Source organism: Oncorhynchus masou, chromosome 24, assembly GCF_036934945.1.
Source record: "Oncorhynchus masou masou isolate Uvic2021 chromosome 24, UVic_Omas_1.1, whole genome shotgun sequence".
NCBI lineage: Eukaryota > Metazoa > Chordata > Actinopteri > Salmoniformes > Salmonidae > Oncorhynchus > Oncorhynchus masou.
This window is the reverse complement of record NC_088235.1, coordinates 58,268,211-58,284,163: the sequence shown is the minus strand read 5'-3', so window position 1 is coordinate 58,284,163 and position 15,953 is coordinate 58,268,211. Positions and strand designations below refer to the sequence as shown.

The following is a 15,953-nucleotide window of genomic DNA, read 5'->3' as shown; positions in this document are numbered from 1 at the left end:
TACACATGAAATGATGTAATTCTGAACTTTATCTGCACCATTATATTATTCCAGTTTGTGTGACTCGAGCAGTATCCCCTACCAGCCTTTGTTAATGTTTTTCCATAGCCCCCACACTGCAGGACAAGCAATAAGGAAGTCTATTGCGAGTGGTCTAAGTTTCTCAAAACATGCCATTGACATAAATATGTTACATTTTGGTGAAAATAAATGTGAACCAATAATTTAAGGCAAGTCAAAGGGAAGAAGCTCCTCCCCCTCATCAAGCCTGCTCCACCAATCCACACTCATTCTTCATTACTGAAAGAGAATAGGAGAAAACTGACTTCTTATGATGATAAATAATAAACCTGATAACATGTCACTAGAGGGTGCTATAGAGTAATCATATCCCAATCTCGACATAACCGTAGAAACATACTATCCATGCCTCGAATGGAGCCTTCACTGAGCGGTCCTCTGGACTGCCATCCTATCCGGGTCTCCTGCCTGGGTCTCCTCTCTCCCACTGGGCTCCCTGGGCTGGGTCAGTCTGTCCATGACCGAGATAATAGAGGAGAAGAGGTGCTCTGAGTGGGTCTCCAGCGCCTTGGACTGCATCTCAATAAGACAGAGGGTCTCTTTCAGAACTGGGGGACATAAGAAGAGGAAGAGAGAGGGGGGAGAGACAGGGGAAGAGAGATGAGAGAGTAGTATAGAGATGAGTATAGAAAACAGAAGAGAAATGGGAAACTGTAGTGGTACATTTCACATTCAACCCACTAAGATTCCTTCCTGTGACATGTAACAACTTGGAATAAGAGACAGAGAAGAAAACAGAGCCCCAAAACTCTTAGTCATGCATGGCCGCATTCTCCTCACACAGCGTTTCCTGCTTCTGTCAGAGGAGAGGACTGTGGGTATAGAATTACTCCTGACCATCAGAACAAATCTACAGTATGCCAGTGTTAGATGTTGAATTGAACTATATGGGAACTGAAACAAATAGTCAAGTTCACCACTGATAGCAGACAAGACATTCTACCCTTTGATCAAGGTAGCCTTCACACAAACAAGTAAACTCATTTGTCATTTGTAATGTGGAGCCCTTTAAAAAAACAGGCAGCGCCCACTTCAATAGTCTCAGATGTTGTTGCTGTGTCATGCAATTCATTTTACACTTCCGTTAGTAAAGGAGCACAAGTGTATTTCAGAATTCACAAAGGGAAATAGTGTAGGGTGGTGTGTTAGCCTCATCATCTTCTTTCGGTTAAACACTTCCACACCCTTTACTAAGAAGAAGTCTGATAGGCTGATCCGCTTGAGTTGAGAGCAGGATCATTCCTGTGTGAAGACAGACTAATTTCTAAACCTGTCCTAATTATCAGGTGGTGGGTGACACCTGAGATACAGTATAGGTATAAAGTAAAGTAAAGGTATAAATGAAATAGCTGCAGGCAAAGAGTAACTTGTCAGTGATGGAAGGGTCACCGGGAGAAGTGGAGGTCAAACAACCCAGGAGAAGCCCTCCAGTTTGCAGAATTGAGGTGGTCAGGGGCTGGTGTGCGTTCACTTCTCTCTGAAACCTCTGTGGAGGGAGAAAACGAGGGGGAAGGAGAGAGTGAGAGAGTGAGATGGGGTGAAGAAGACAAAGGGAAAAACAGAGGTAGTGGGGAGAAAGAGGCAAATAGAGATATTGAGAGAGAGAGAGAGAGAGAGAGAGAGAGAGAGAGAGAGAGAGCGAGAGAGAGAGAGAGAAAGAGAAGGGAGCAGAGTGGGTTGATTAATCCATTTTCCCAAGATATAAAGCTGAGAAAATGCGTAGTGTACACCTGAAGCATTAAATATAGAATTGATTTATATGACAATTTAAAGTATCTGTGTATGTGCACCACTGACCTTATAATCCGCCAGGGATGACTTGACACTCTTGATGTCCACAGTGGGAGGCTCCAGTACCTCCATCCTCTCCACCACCGTGTACAGCCATTGGATGAGCTCCTCCAGGTTAGAACAGAAGGTCTGATGGGTAAACAGGTCGCAAGTCGCAGAATTAATATCAAATTGCCCCACAACAGCTTGTTCGTGGATTTGCACTTAGTAGTATTTAAAGGTGCTACACATAGGATGTGTGTTATTGTTGAATTTGTGCATTGTAATTTCAGAACATGTCCATAATATATCGGTCATAATAGTGGAATGATAGTGTTTCACAGTATAACTTACCCGCCAGTGTTGTGATTGGCTGTGATATTCGCCAGTTGATTTCTCCCGCCGGAGCGGCAGCTGTTCTGACTTTGTGGCTGTGCTTCAGTTTGTTTTAGTTTATGTGAGAAAACAAGTACTGAATAGTGTAGGGAATCATTGTACCATCTAAATCGCTGAGAAAAATATCAGCAACCAAAAATATTGTTTTTACAGCTGTTTGAAGCTGGTGAACTAAAACCCGAAAGTAAGAATATTTTTTCTTATTGAAAAGATGTTTCACGGTGATTTAGATGGTACAATGACTCCCTACGCTATCCAGCGCTAGTTCTCACATAAAGTGAAATTGATCGAACGGTGTAGAATTTTTGCAAATATCACAGCCAATCACATTAATACTGTGAAACACCATCATTCCACTATTAGCGCCAGATACATTGAGTGTACAAAACATTAGGAACACCTGCTCTTTCCATGACATAGTCTGACCAGGTGAAAGCTATAATCCTTTATTGATGTCACCTGTTAAATCCACTTCAATCAGTGTAGATGAAGGGGGAGAAGACGGGTTAAAAAAAATGATTTTTAAGCCTTGGGGCAATTGAGACATAGATTGTGTATGTGTGCCATTCAGAGGGTGAATGGGCAAGACAAAAGATTGAAGTGCCTTTGAACAGGGTATGGTAGTATGTGCCAGGCGCACCGGTTTGTGTCAAGAATTGCAACACTTCTGGACTTTTCCCGTGTGTATCAAGAATGGTCCACCACCCAAAGGAAATCCAACCAACTGTGGAATGCTTTCGACACCTTGTAGAGTCCATGCCCTAACAAATTGAGGCTGTTCTGGGAAATGCAACTCAATAATGAGGCGTTCCTAATGTTTTGTACACTCAATGTATTATGGACATTTTCTGAAATGACAAAATTGGCAATGAAAAAAAAGATATATATATCCTGTGTGTAGCAACTTTAAGATAGATGAGACCTATGTACTGTACATGTATTATGTAATATTCCATTATCAACACCTTGCATTGATTGTGTAATGTGTATTGTATTTCACTGTGCGGTGTATCATATTGCATTATGCTGCATTGTATTGGTGGAAGTGGCATATGCTTGTCATTATATTCCACAAAATACAGTGATCATCTTACAGTAGCTCTCTGTCCTAACCAGGATGTGCTCCCCCTGGCTCCCCATCTGGAACTCAGGTAGGGTTAGTCCACCCACCATGCCAGCCGCCTCCCTCAGACTGGCCATTCTCACTCCCCTGCTTACTACCCCAGCCTCCATCCTAAAACCAGGGCCTCTGGCTACCAGGAAGGACTCCCCACAATTGCTCGCTTCAAAGGCGGAAAGTATTTTAAGTCAAACACGTGCTAAATTAAAAACTATTGCAAATACTATAAAATACCATAGAATAACAGAGCCTACTAAAATGCTGCCACTAACACATACCTTTATTGAAGTGTTGAAGTGCTTCAGAAATGGACACTTCCTCCTTCTCCTTCTCTTCCTCCCTTTCTTCCTCCTTATTCTGCTCCTGTTCTTCTCTCTGCCTCCTGTTTCTCTGCCATGGTCATGCAGGACTGGACGGAGTTATTCCCCCTCTCCAGGAAGGATATTGGTTCTGCGGATGAACGTGGTGGAAGAGGAGAAGGAGCTGCCATGTTGGCAGTAGTGACCTCCCCCGCTACGATGTGAATTGTTCAGACCACCACCACTTCCACTATAGTCCAGACTCTCCACTGATAGACCAATAGGGTCTGCAGAGAAGAAGGGGCTAGTGGAGAGGCGACCATCAGAGGACTTGGAGTGTGAGAACCCACGCAGCTCAGATGACCTCTGACCTATACCCAGCATCCTCATCTCCCTGGCCCTACTAGTGCCCACCCCTGCTGTGACACCTTAGGGAAAAGTCCAAAGCTGATAGGCTGATAGAGCTGCAGAGACGGTCCAGTTCTATCCCCGAATCCAGGAGGCCTGGGTCTGTCTGAATGAGAGACCCACCCCCGAGCTCTGAGGTATCCCATCCACCCACCCCCCTATCTGGCCACAGGGGGTAGGTATAGTCCAGGAGGGTCTGATACTCCTTATCAGGGTCCCAGCTCGAAGAGTGTCGGTCTGGGGAGTGGGGCAGGAAGCTGGAAATGGCATAGGGCCAGTAGTTGGCCTGGTGGGGGGACATGGTGTGGAGCGCAGGGTTGGAGCGAACCTTGAGGTCGCCCACTGAAGGGCCTACGTTTTGATACGTTTCCCCTCCCTCTTCACGTGATTGATAAACTTCACCTGCAACCATTCTCAGCTCTGTCCGTCTCTGTCTGGAGGGGCGCAAATGGGAGATGTAGGAAGGCGAGAGGGATATCAGAGTGGAGGTCCACTTGGGTCTGAGTGTAGTAGAGAAGCTATGGGCCTCCAGGGGTCGGCTGGAGGGGCTGTGTCGGCCGGGCCTGCTGCCCAGGTATAATAACCTGAAGGTGGGTTCTTCGTGTGATAACCTGATTGTGAGGTCTGACATGCAATGATTGTCTGGGGACTCCTGTTGATGGTCTGCTCTATGACGGTCTGCTTCATTACTGCTACCTTCCCACTGTCGCTCCTATGGTGAGGTATAGAGTAAGAGTAGGTACAGCTAACATACACTGTAGTATTCATTGTTATTATTTGTATAGTAGAAGTAGATTTAGTTTCAAAGCAAAAAAAAAAAAAATCATGTCACCTAAATTTAACGTGTTCTTTAAACTTCTCAGAAGTCATACAATTGTAGCAGTCAATGCATTTGTTACAAAGCATATACACTCCCATCTCACGTGTTCTGGGTGCTCCTCCTTTAGGATGGAGGCCTGCTGCTGCTCCGTGGTGGTGACCACCGGGGTCCTTATAGAGTACTGCCTCCTGTCACTCATATACCCGGAGGTGGGTGCCATGTTAGCATTTTCCTGGGACCACCGCTGTCCCCTTTCCTCCTCTCCTCGCCTTTGTCTTTGGAATGTTGGGTTGTTGTTCTGCCTGTCCCACTCCTCTGGATAAACTCTGGAATCCGGGTCTTCTGTCGCCCACTGCAGCCCTTGGACTCCATCGGAGAGACGTATGCTGGCAAGGCCCTGTCAACTCCCAGCTCCATGGTTACAAGGAAAGGCCCAGAGATGCGTCATGTGTCCAAGGCAACCGCTGAAATTGACAGCAAAAAAAAAAAAAGTACATTTCAGTCTGTAAACAGTTGTTGCGATGTAAAACAAAGACTGGTTGCATGGTCAGGGTTGGCAGCACAGATACGTATGAGGGCGCTTATTGGGTCAATGTGAGTGAAAGGATATCATATGTTTGCTCCTGGCTGCCTGACTAGCCTCACTGATCTCATTAAGTCTGCATGCTCAGGCTTGCCTTGCCAGTGTCCGCTGGACCAGGAGAAAGATCACTGCCCTTTGTCCACTTCTGCAGTGTTCCTGCAGTAACGAAGCTACAACCAGACAGACCAACCATATAAAACACGCAAACATTTAGCATCCATCCAGCTAGAGCCGCCTGACAGGTCATGCTGATATGGCAATGTAAACCATCATATTAGGGTAACGTGCGGTAACAAGTGGTTTATAAGTAAGTCTCCCCTAATACACTAAAGACCAAAAGTATGTGGACACCTGCTCGTCGAACATCTCATTCCAAAATAATGGGCATTAATATGGAGTTGGTCACCCCTTTTAACAGCCTCCACTTTTCTGGGAAGGCTTTCCACTAGATGTTGGAACATTGCTGCATGGACTCGCTTCCATTCAGCCACAAAATAATTAGAGAGGTTGGGCACTGATGTTGGGCGATTAGGCCTGGCTCGCAGTCAGAGTTCTAATTCATCCCACCGATCGCGACAAAACGTTTCTGTATGGACCTCCCTTTGTGCAAGGGGACATTGTCATGCTGAAACAGGAAAGGGCCTTCCCCAAACTGTTGCCACAAAGTTGGAAGCACACAATCATCTAGAATGTCATTGTATGCTAAAAGTTTTAAGATTTCCCTTCACTGGAACTAAGGGGCCAAGCCTGAACCATGAAAAACAGCCCCAGACCATTATTCCTTCTTCACCAAACTTTACAGTTGGTACTATGCATTCGAGCAGGTAGTGTTCCCCTGGCACCCGCCAAACCCAGATTCGTCCGTCGGACTGCCATTCTTTGATGAACTGACTTGTTGGAAAGGTGGCATCCTATGACAGTGCCTCGTTGAAAGTCACTGAGCTCTTCAGTAAGGCCATTCTACTGCCAATGTTTGTCTATGAAGATTGCATGGTTGTGTACTTGATTTTATAAACCTGCCAGTAACGGGTGTGGCTGAAATAGCTGAATCCACTCATTTGATTGGGTGTCCACATACTTTTGTATGTATGTACAGTGCATTTGGAAAGTATTCAGACCCCTTTACTTTTTACACATTTTGTTACGTTAGAGCCTTATTTTAAAATGGATTAAACAAATGTTTTTCCTCATGAATCTACACGCAATACCCATACTGACAATGTGAAACAAGTTTTTTTAAATCTTTGCAAATGTATTAAATATAAAAAACAAATATTCATACCATTTGCTATGAGACTCGAAATTGAGCTCAGGTGCATCCTGTTTCCATTTATCATCCCTGATCATCCAATCAAGTTTCTACAACTTGATTGGAGTCCACCTGTGGTATATTAAATTGATTGGACATTATATGGAAAGGCACACACCTGTCTATATAAGGTCCCAAAGTTTACAGTGCATGTCAGAGCAAAAATCAAGCCATGATTGTGTTGAGGCACAGATCTGGGGAAGGGTAGCAACAAACGTCTGCAGCATTGAAGGTCCCCAAGAACACAGAGGCCTCCATCATTCTTAAATGGATGAAGTTTGGAACCACCAAGACTCTTCCTAGAGCTGGCCAAAATGAGCAACCGGGGGAGAAGGGCCTTGGTCAGGGAGATGACCAAGAAACCGATGGTCACTCGACAGAGCTCCAGAGTTCCTCTGTGGAGATGTGAGAACCTTCCAGAAAGACAATCATCTCTGCAGCACACCACCATTCATTGCATTGTTTGCCCTATAACCTGTTAGTTCATATGCCTTGCCACTGTGATATTTAGGCATAAGGCCAAGACAATAAGAAAACACAATGGCAGAATAAATTCAGCCATAACCTTTGTTTCCTCACAAAACCGGAGAGCAACCTCTGTCCGGTGAAGTCCACAAAGCATATTGCATGTAACTAACAGTTACATGACCTACAACATGGTCAAGTAAGTTAAAAGTTTCCCAAATTTTCGGACTACTTAACAACTATTGATTTAGAACCACAAGTCGCAAAGAAAACAGGAGCTACTTCCACTATTCTAGCACCATTTCAACTTCAATATTTCAACATCATCAAATCACCTACTGTATGTTTAGACAAATACAGTGACAACTAAAAGACACCAAAAACAATTTAGTCCAATCAATGTAAGCTAAATATATTGTGGCTGTCCATGGTACGGATTTGTGTGTGTGTGTGTGTGTGTGTGTGTGTGTGTGTGTGTGTGTGTGTGTGTGTGTGTGTGTGTTTGTGTGTGTGCGTGTGTGTGTGTGTGTGCGTGCAAGTAGAAAACACACGTTGATTCACCCTACTCTCACCAATGCCATCCTCCTCTCTTTCATGTTGAATAAACGTTCTATGACTGTAATAGAGTACACGCTTTTAGTTTTTGTTGTCATAGGCAACCAGACGGCATCCCTAGCTGCATCATCAGAGAATGCGCAGACCAGCTGGCTGGTGTGTTTACGGACATTTTCAATCGCTCCCTATACCAGTCTGTTGTCCCCACATGCTTTAAGATGGCTACCATTGTTCCTTTACCCAAGAAGGAAAAGATAACTGAACTCAATGACTACGGCCCCGTAGCACTCACTTCTGTCATTATGAAGTGCTTTGAGAGGCTAGTCAAGGATCATATCACCTCCACCTAACCGGCCACCCAAGACCCACTTCAGTTTGCATACCGCCCCAACAGGTCCACAGATGATGTAATTGCCATCACACTGCATACTGTCCTATCCCATTTGGATGAAAACAAAACAAAGGAGATGATCGTGGACTTCAGGAAACAGCAGAGGGAGCACCCACCTATCCACATCGAAGGGACAGCAGTGAAGGTGGAAAGTTTTAAGTTCCACGGCGTACACATCACATACAAACTGAAATGGTCCACCCCCACAGACAGTGTGGTGAAGAAGGCACAACAGCGCCTCTTCAACTTCAGAAGATTGAAGAAATGTGGCTTGTCACCCAGAACACTGACAAACTTTTACAGATGCATAATCGAGAGCATCCTGTCGGCCTGTATCACAGCCTGGTACGACAACTGCACCGCCCTCAACAGCAAGGCTCTCCAGAGGGTGGTGCGGTCTGTACAATGTATCACCGGGGGCAAACTACCTTCCCTCCAGGACACCTACAGCACCCGATGTCACAGGAAGGCCATAAAGATCATCAAGGACAACAACCACCCGAGTGCCCCATGTTGGCAGTGGGTTATGGTATGCAGGCATAAGCTATGGACAATGAATTGCATTTTATTGATGGAAATTTGAATGCACAGAAATACCATGACGAGATCCTGAGGCACATTGTCGTGACATTCATCTTCCGCCATCACCTCATGTTTCAGAATGATAATGCACGGCCATGTCACAAGGATCTGTAAACAATTCCTGGAAGCTGAAAATGTCCCAGTTCTTCCATGGCCTGCATACTCACCAGACATTTCACCCATTGAGCATGTTTAGGATGCTTTGGATCGACGTGTACGACAGCGTGTTCCAGTTCCCGCCAATAACCAGCAACTTCGCACAGCCATTGAAAAGGAGTGGGACAACATTCCACAGGCCACAATCAACAATGAAGGAAATGTGTCACGCTGCATGAGGCAAATGGTGGTCACAAAATACTTACTGGTTTTCTGATCCACGCCCCTACCATTTTTTAAGGTATCTCTGACCAACAGAGGCATATCTGTATTCCCAATCATGTGAAATCTATAGTTTAGGGCCTTATGAATTTATTTCAATTGACTGATTTCTGAATATGAACTGTAACTCTGTAAAATTGTAGAAATGTTGCATTAATATTTTTGTTCAGTATATTGCATGCCTTTTACTTTCCTGCATAAGTAAAAGCAGGAAATGCATCACCTATTCCTCTACTGCCATTCAATCCAATTAGACTGGTTTTCGATTTCTCCCAGACCAAGATGGCTGCCATTTTTGCCCTATTATGGAACTAAGTGTTTATGACATAGCCCCGCTACCCTCTTGTAATTTAATAGGATCTCTATGGCGTTGTCAATCAAAGCCTACTGCAGATCAAAGACTGACAGAACACTCAGTCTGCCCCATTTCCTTAGTTTAATAGGATCCTTTATGCCTACACGATTTGAAATATCCTACTGTATTATGTCTGAAAACAAACAAATACACATCAATTTAATCTAGGTTAATTTCTTACCACTCTGTTGAAGCTGCCACTGTGATCAAATCATTTCGGTCCCCAGTGCTTCTTTGTTACTTTCATTTGAGGGAGAACGGTTGTGGATACTGGCTGAGCAACAACTTGTTTGCCTTTAATCACAGATGGCAGTGCAATGCACAGTGAATAATCAATGTTGTTGTTAAAGAGCCAATGAGTGTTCTTGTAGCCATGCTTGCCAGACTTACAGACATTTCTGGGAACAAGACTAGTTTTCTTTGTATATATGTATCTTATTAAGAGAGCCTAACTTTCAGAGATATGCAGGTGATTTGACACCTCAACACTAACTAGGGTTGTGCACTGTGACACTGTATGACCTTAATACGCACACTTAGTTAAATAGGAGGAGGACAATGATACAGAAGCTTTGCTCTGTGAGAAAACCCTCCCATGTTTTAGGATGCTGACTACTCTTCTGACAGCGCTCCTGGGTGAATAAAGCTTGCTCACTGTCCAAAATTATCCCCGTTATAGACATCTATTTCTTGGTTAGTTTGTCCTACATTTCCCAATCTTGTTTGTAAAGAAAGCTCTTAATTGTCAATTTAATGTGTCAAATAAAGTTTCTAAGAGCCTTCCAGGTCTTTCAAAAATCCCATCTTTGTGTGAAAAACAAACAACTATGGTTGCCAGGTTGAAACAAAATAGCCTAGAGTTTACAATCATTTATGGTTCCTAATATGTTAACTGTGATTCGCTACGTAGGTCCTAGTAACTTTAAATGATTGCAAGGGTCTACACAAAGTACAAGTCAAAGATCAATCAATTGAGAAATACCGGCTTGGGGGGTGGAGGGGGTTCCATGTACATTTAGTTGCGATTTCTGACTCAAAACTGAGAATTTGAAAATGGTAAATGTTCCGTTTTTTGTTTCTGAATTTGAAAATGAAAATCGGAAATCGACTTGTTTTCTCATTTATTGTGTCAAAATTGGACATGGAACAACAGAAAACAAATAAAATGCATTCAATTTTTGATTGTAGTTTTTGTTCATACATGGAAGTACATGCCTCCTCGTAGAATATTCACAGGGCTTAGGGGGTGTGTTTACAGCCTAGGTTGGCAGCACAAAGAAAGGATTAGACTGTGTGAGTGTGACAGGAATATAAAAATACTCATGCTTGCTAAAATGCATTACTTATTATGAAATTAGCATGCCAATAGAAAAACTCAACAACTGAACAAAGTTGGCTTGCACTAGCTGACTATTGATTAGCTAGCAGGCGAGTTAAGTTAGTCCCTCAACCTGCTACAAGATTAAGGTGGCTTCTGTAGTTTGTTATTTCCACTTTAAAATATCAGACCTGATTTGTCCTAACTAAAAATGCATCAACCCTCTCAAAAATTTCAATAAATTATAATCCACACAATAATTAACATTTTCTGCTACTGCAGGATTATTTTCCTGCTTTGAGAAAAGTGTAAATATTATGACCCTACATCTGTACATAGACCCTGTGGGGAGGTGGGGGGGGGGGGTTGATGATCAATGATACGGAACCAGTCTAATATTGCTTGGTTAATGATTGTCCCCCCCCACAATCTTCCTCTTTCTCACATACCGACAATCTTCCTCTTTCTCACACTGTTCAGTCCTATGGACGATGCTCTCAAGGTCCTGTACTACTCCTCCAACAACACCCCAATGAGAAGCAATAAACCTGGCCCCGTGACTGTACAGTAAGTGTGCGTAACTCTCTAACCCTGCTATACCTACTGTGCTGAGACAATATGACTCTAGAACAGTTTTACACTATTTTAAATGGAATGCTCAACAGTGATTATCTCTCTCTCTCTCAATTCAAATGGGCTTTATTGGCATGGGAAACATATGTTAACATTGCCAAAGCAAGTGGAATAAACAATCACAAATTAACAGTTAACTCTCTCCTTCTCTCGCTTGACAATCTTTACAGATGATTCACAGATGGTATGGTATGTAGGCTGGTTGACGCCACCTGCAGGCCTGTTTGAGGGACAACAGGACAGTACATATCAGAATTCTTGGACTTCAGCTGAGACCCTCCCTTTACACGTCCTTTAAAGCATGATGCTCTCAAAGTGTGTCTCTCCATTTCTCTCATGCCATGTGGTATTCTCTCGCTCTCTCTCCAGCATACATTAGGGGAAGTTGTTTTGTTGTTGGCACCAACATCATTGCCAAGCAGCTGACTTGGCAAAGTTCAAATGTCATACAAAGTGGGTCATGTTGAGACCCCAAATCCTGTCTGTCACTGAATCAATTACATATCTTAAACATATACAGTTGAAGGTGTGGTCTGTACCTTGTGAATATTCCCTTTTGATTGCACAAATATTCCCATTTGTTCTCTCAGCTTTAAAATAAAGATGTTTTTCAGAATTACTGCCACAGGCATATGTTAAATAGTCAGGCACTTGCACATTGGAAAATAGGGGAGGGGTCAGAGAGTTAAGAGGCAAAGGCCTGAGGCTATAGCCCACTAACAAATGACCGGCCAGGCCTGAGTATTTTACATACAGTATATGTCTATGGCAGTAATTCTGAAAAACATATTTACATTTTATAGCAGAGAGAACAAATGGGAATATTTGTGCAATCAAAAGGGAATATTCACAAAGTACAAACCACACCAACTGAATATGTTTAAGATATTTAATGGAGTAAGTGACAGACAGGAGTAGGGGGCTCAACATTACACACTCGGTATGACACTTGAACTTGGCATGTCACATGTGTCAAGTGACTGGATCACAAACAGACATATCAAGTAATCATAAAAGCAACGTTCAGGGAATTTAATTACTTTTGACATTTGCTCAGTACTTGAAGGGTGAATAGAAAAACTTCCACAGACCTCTTTGAAGGTGCTAGCACATTGCTGCCATCTAGTGGATGAAATGGTTTACAACACAGGAGTTAATTCTGTAAATACACTACAATTCAGCCATATGAGACTTGACACAGCATTATTAATCCTGACTTCAACCCATATCAGATATGATAACATTGGGTACCTTGTTGTACATATAGTGCCAACACATACATGAGCATAATAATACAGCCTGTCACATTTAACACTTCATCCAAAGTGCTTTACCTTAAAATGTTAAAACAGGCTTAAAAAAAAAGAAATGCTTGCTGAAGTGGATTGCTGCATTTTGTTAGTAGTGAATAGATGTGTAAAGACCAGGGTTGGGTAGGTTACCTTCCAAGTGTAATCTGTTACAGTTACTAGTTGCCTGTCACAAAATTGTAATCAGTCATGTTAATTTTTGGATTACCCAAACTCAGTCACGTTATCTGATTACATTCTGTTACACTTAGATTACTTTCCCCTTAAGAGGCATTAGAAGAAGACAAAAATGGATTTACTAATTGAACGACATCTATTGCAGAATAAATCAATGTTAAAGTTTACATAGCTGGCCATTTATGGATGTTATATTTTACTTTATGGGTTGGTTATGTAGGCTTCTTCTAACCCATCGCTTTCAACTACATATAATAATACAATTGAATCATATCTTTACATTACAAATCCAAAATCTATCAGAATTGCATTCATTCCAATAAATGTTATACCCCTTGATCTTCAAGAATAGGACTTGGAAATATGGAAGTATAGATTAGCCAAATTGTTTAACCTGAGCATGACCCCAAAACTAAGGACTTATTAGCCAGCCCTACTCTGTTGTTTCTGATTTTGTTGTCGTGGGGGACTGATTGGGCTCATTGATTCGAGTTGAAAAATAAATGCTGTGCTCATGGAATGGCATGCTTTAAGCACTACCGAAGAAAAAAAAAAACACTTGTATTCCATAGGCTTGGATCTGCACTGTGCAGCTGTTGCAAGTGCACATTTTTCATTGTCTGTCCATTGGTTTCAAAAACAATGATTGATAGGCAGCTTAAACTTCTTGAATTCAACCATTATTGGGTTCAAATACACATTTAGATTTGTGAACAACAATCCTCAACCACAATCCGTGAGGCGCAAATAGCTAAATTATAGCGCATTGATGTGAATCACACTGCTGCTGTATGTGGATATCAATAATAAGTGATATTCATATCGCCGTAGACTAAACCATTGGTGTCCTCCTTACCTCCAAGCGTTTATTCAAGTTGGATAATCTTTGCATGTTGACAGCAGTCTCATCATTGGTAGACATACTGTAGCTTGGACTGTAGCCTACAAAAGCCTATTCCTGCTCTTTTCCCACGATCCATCAAACACATTTGGTGTGTCATCATAGTGATCTCTGACTTTTGAATGTCATTGAGAAAACAGAGAATGGTCAAAGATTTTTTCGCAAACATCCTTTCTGAGTTTAAAAGTAATCCTCAAAGTAATCATCTAGTTTTTCAAAAGTATCTGTAATCTGATTACTGCATTTTTGCTTGTTATGTACCGTTTCTTTTGTAATCCGTTACTCCCCAACCCTGGTAAAGACAAAGTAATATCATGAAATATAATTTTGTCAAATATTATTATTATTAATATTTTACCACAGACCTTATTATAAAATATTGGATTTTATATCACAGTTAAAATGCAGCAATTACATTCCCTTTTATTACTTAATAAAGAGAAGGAAGGGAGGTAGGGGGATTGGGAGTTTCTTCAACCAAACCCATCTACATCCATCTATCCACTCTTTTCACACACCCATATCCCTCCATACAAGTGCCATCTGTCAACTTCCACAAAAAACCACACTTGAGGCAAATATAAACATTCAATTAAACCGATTTAATCAAAGGGCAGTTGAACAAGAGTGAGACAAGTTTAGCATGGAAGGGATACAGTACGCCTGGCAGCATGAGATTGGTGCCAACATCAAAACAACTTCCCCTAATGTATCCTTGATAGAAAGAGAGAGCGAGGTATGTGTTGAGTCACATCGTCTCAGCACAGTAGGGTACAGCAGGGTTAGAGAGATATGCAGACGTAAAGTAATGGGGCCAGGATTATTCTTTCTCGTCGGGGGTGTTGTAGGAGGCAGTGATGCAGGACCCTAAGAGCCTCCTCTCCACTGGCTAGGGCAGAGTGACTGAACTGTGTGAATGGTCCTGTCGTGTGTGCGTGCGTGAATAAGTAACCAAATAATATTAGACTGGTTCCGTATCATTGATCAACCCCCCCCCCCCACACACACACACACACAGCGGGTTTGCAGATGTATGATCTTATTTTGACCATTTTCTCACAGCAGGAAAAGAGTCCTCCAGCAACAGAAAATGTGAATTATAATGCATTAACAGGCAGGTCAAATTAAGATCCTACACCTGTATACATTCAGAGAAGCAGCCCAATTCCTGCAGCAATAGTTGTGTTTACAACTAAAAGAGTATAGCCTATGTCTGCCTTTCTTCAGTGATCAGGAAAGGATGTTGGCGAAGTATACCTATACCAATAAAAAGGCTTATTTTAACTTACTGTAATGGCTGATGATCTGCCATACATTACATACATACAACTCACACACAAATAGATACACATCAGCACTGACTACAGTTTAATTGGATATTGTTATGCGTAAGCAATGGCTAAGTTATCTGGCACTTTCCATAGCTAGGTAATCATTTAAAGTAACTGCTGTTCATTATTACTCAGTCAATAAACACCATCAGACAACAAAAGATCTAGCTAAGTTAGCGACAGAAAGTCATTATTAACAAATCTGACCTATCTGCAGCAGGTAGCTCTGGCCGGGCAGCTTCATCTTGTAACAGGTTGAGGGACTAATTTACTTCTACTAGCTAGCATGACTATAAACCGGCCGCCAGCCAGCAACTCTGTTCAGTTGTTGTTGAGTTTGTTCTATTGATATGCTAAGTTCTGCATCTTAGCTAACAGTATTTTCTTTCTTCCTGTCACACTCACACAATCTAAACCTTTCATTGTGCTGACACCTTTGGTTGTAAACCCCCCCCTAAACACCCTGAAAAATATGAGCGTGTGTGTACTTCCGAGTATGAACCAAACGAAAAAAGAAAATGGAATAAAATGTTTGTTTTTCCTTATTCCATATCCAATTATATGTCAATAAATGAGGATAAGTACATTTCCGATTTTACAATTCAGAAATAAAAATCAAAAATAATGTGATTTTCCGTTTTCCATTCTGTGGTTTGACTCGGAAATCAAAATAACGAAACGTAAACAGACCGTGACAGCACATTCACAAGAATTATCAATGTAAACTACAGACTTACTCTATGTACAGTACCAGGGGCTACTTTATTTCAA

At 42.1% G+C, this 15,953-nt stretch overlaps 1 pseudogene; it reads right to left on the bottom strand.

Annotated features, from left to right (window-relative positions):
• Nucleotides 1-444: 444 nt before the first annotated feature.
• Nucleotides 445-5,093, bottom strand: LOC135511410 (uncharacterized; annotated as a pseudogene).
• Between the last annotated feature and the right edge of the window lie 10,860 nt (nt 5,094-15,953).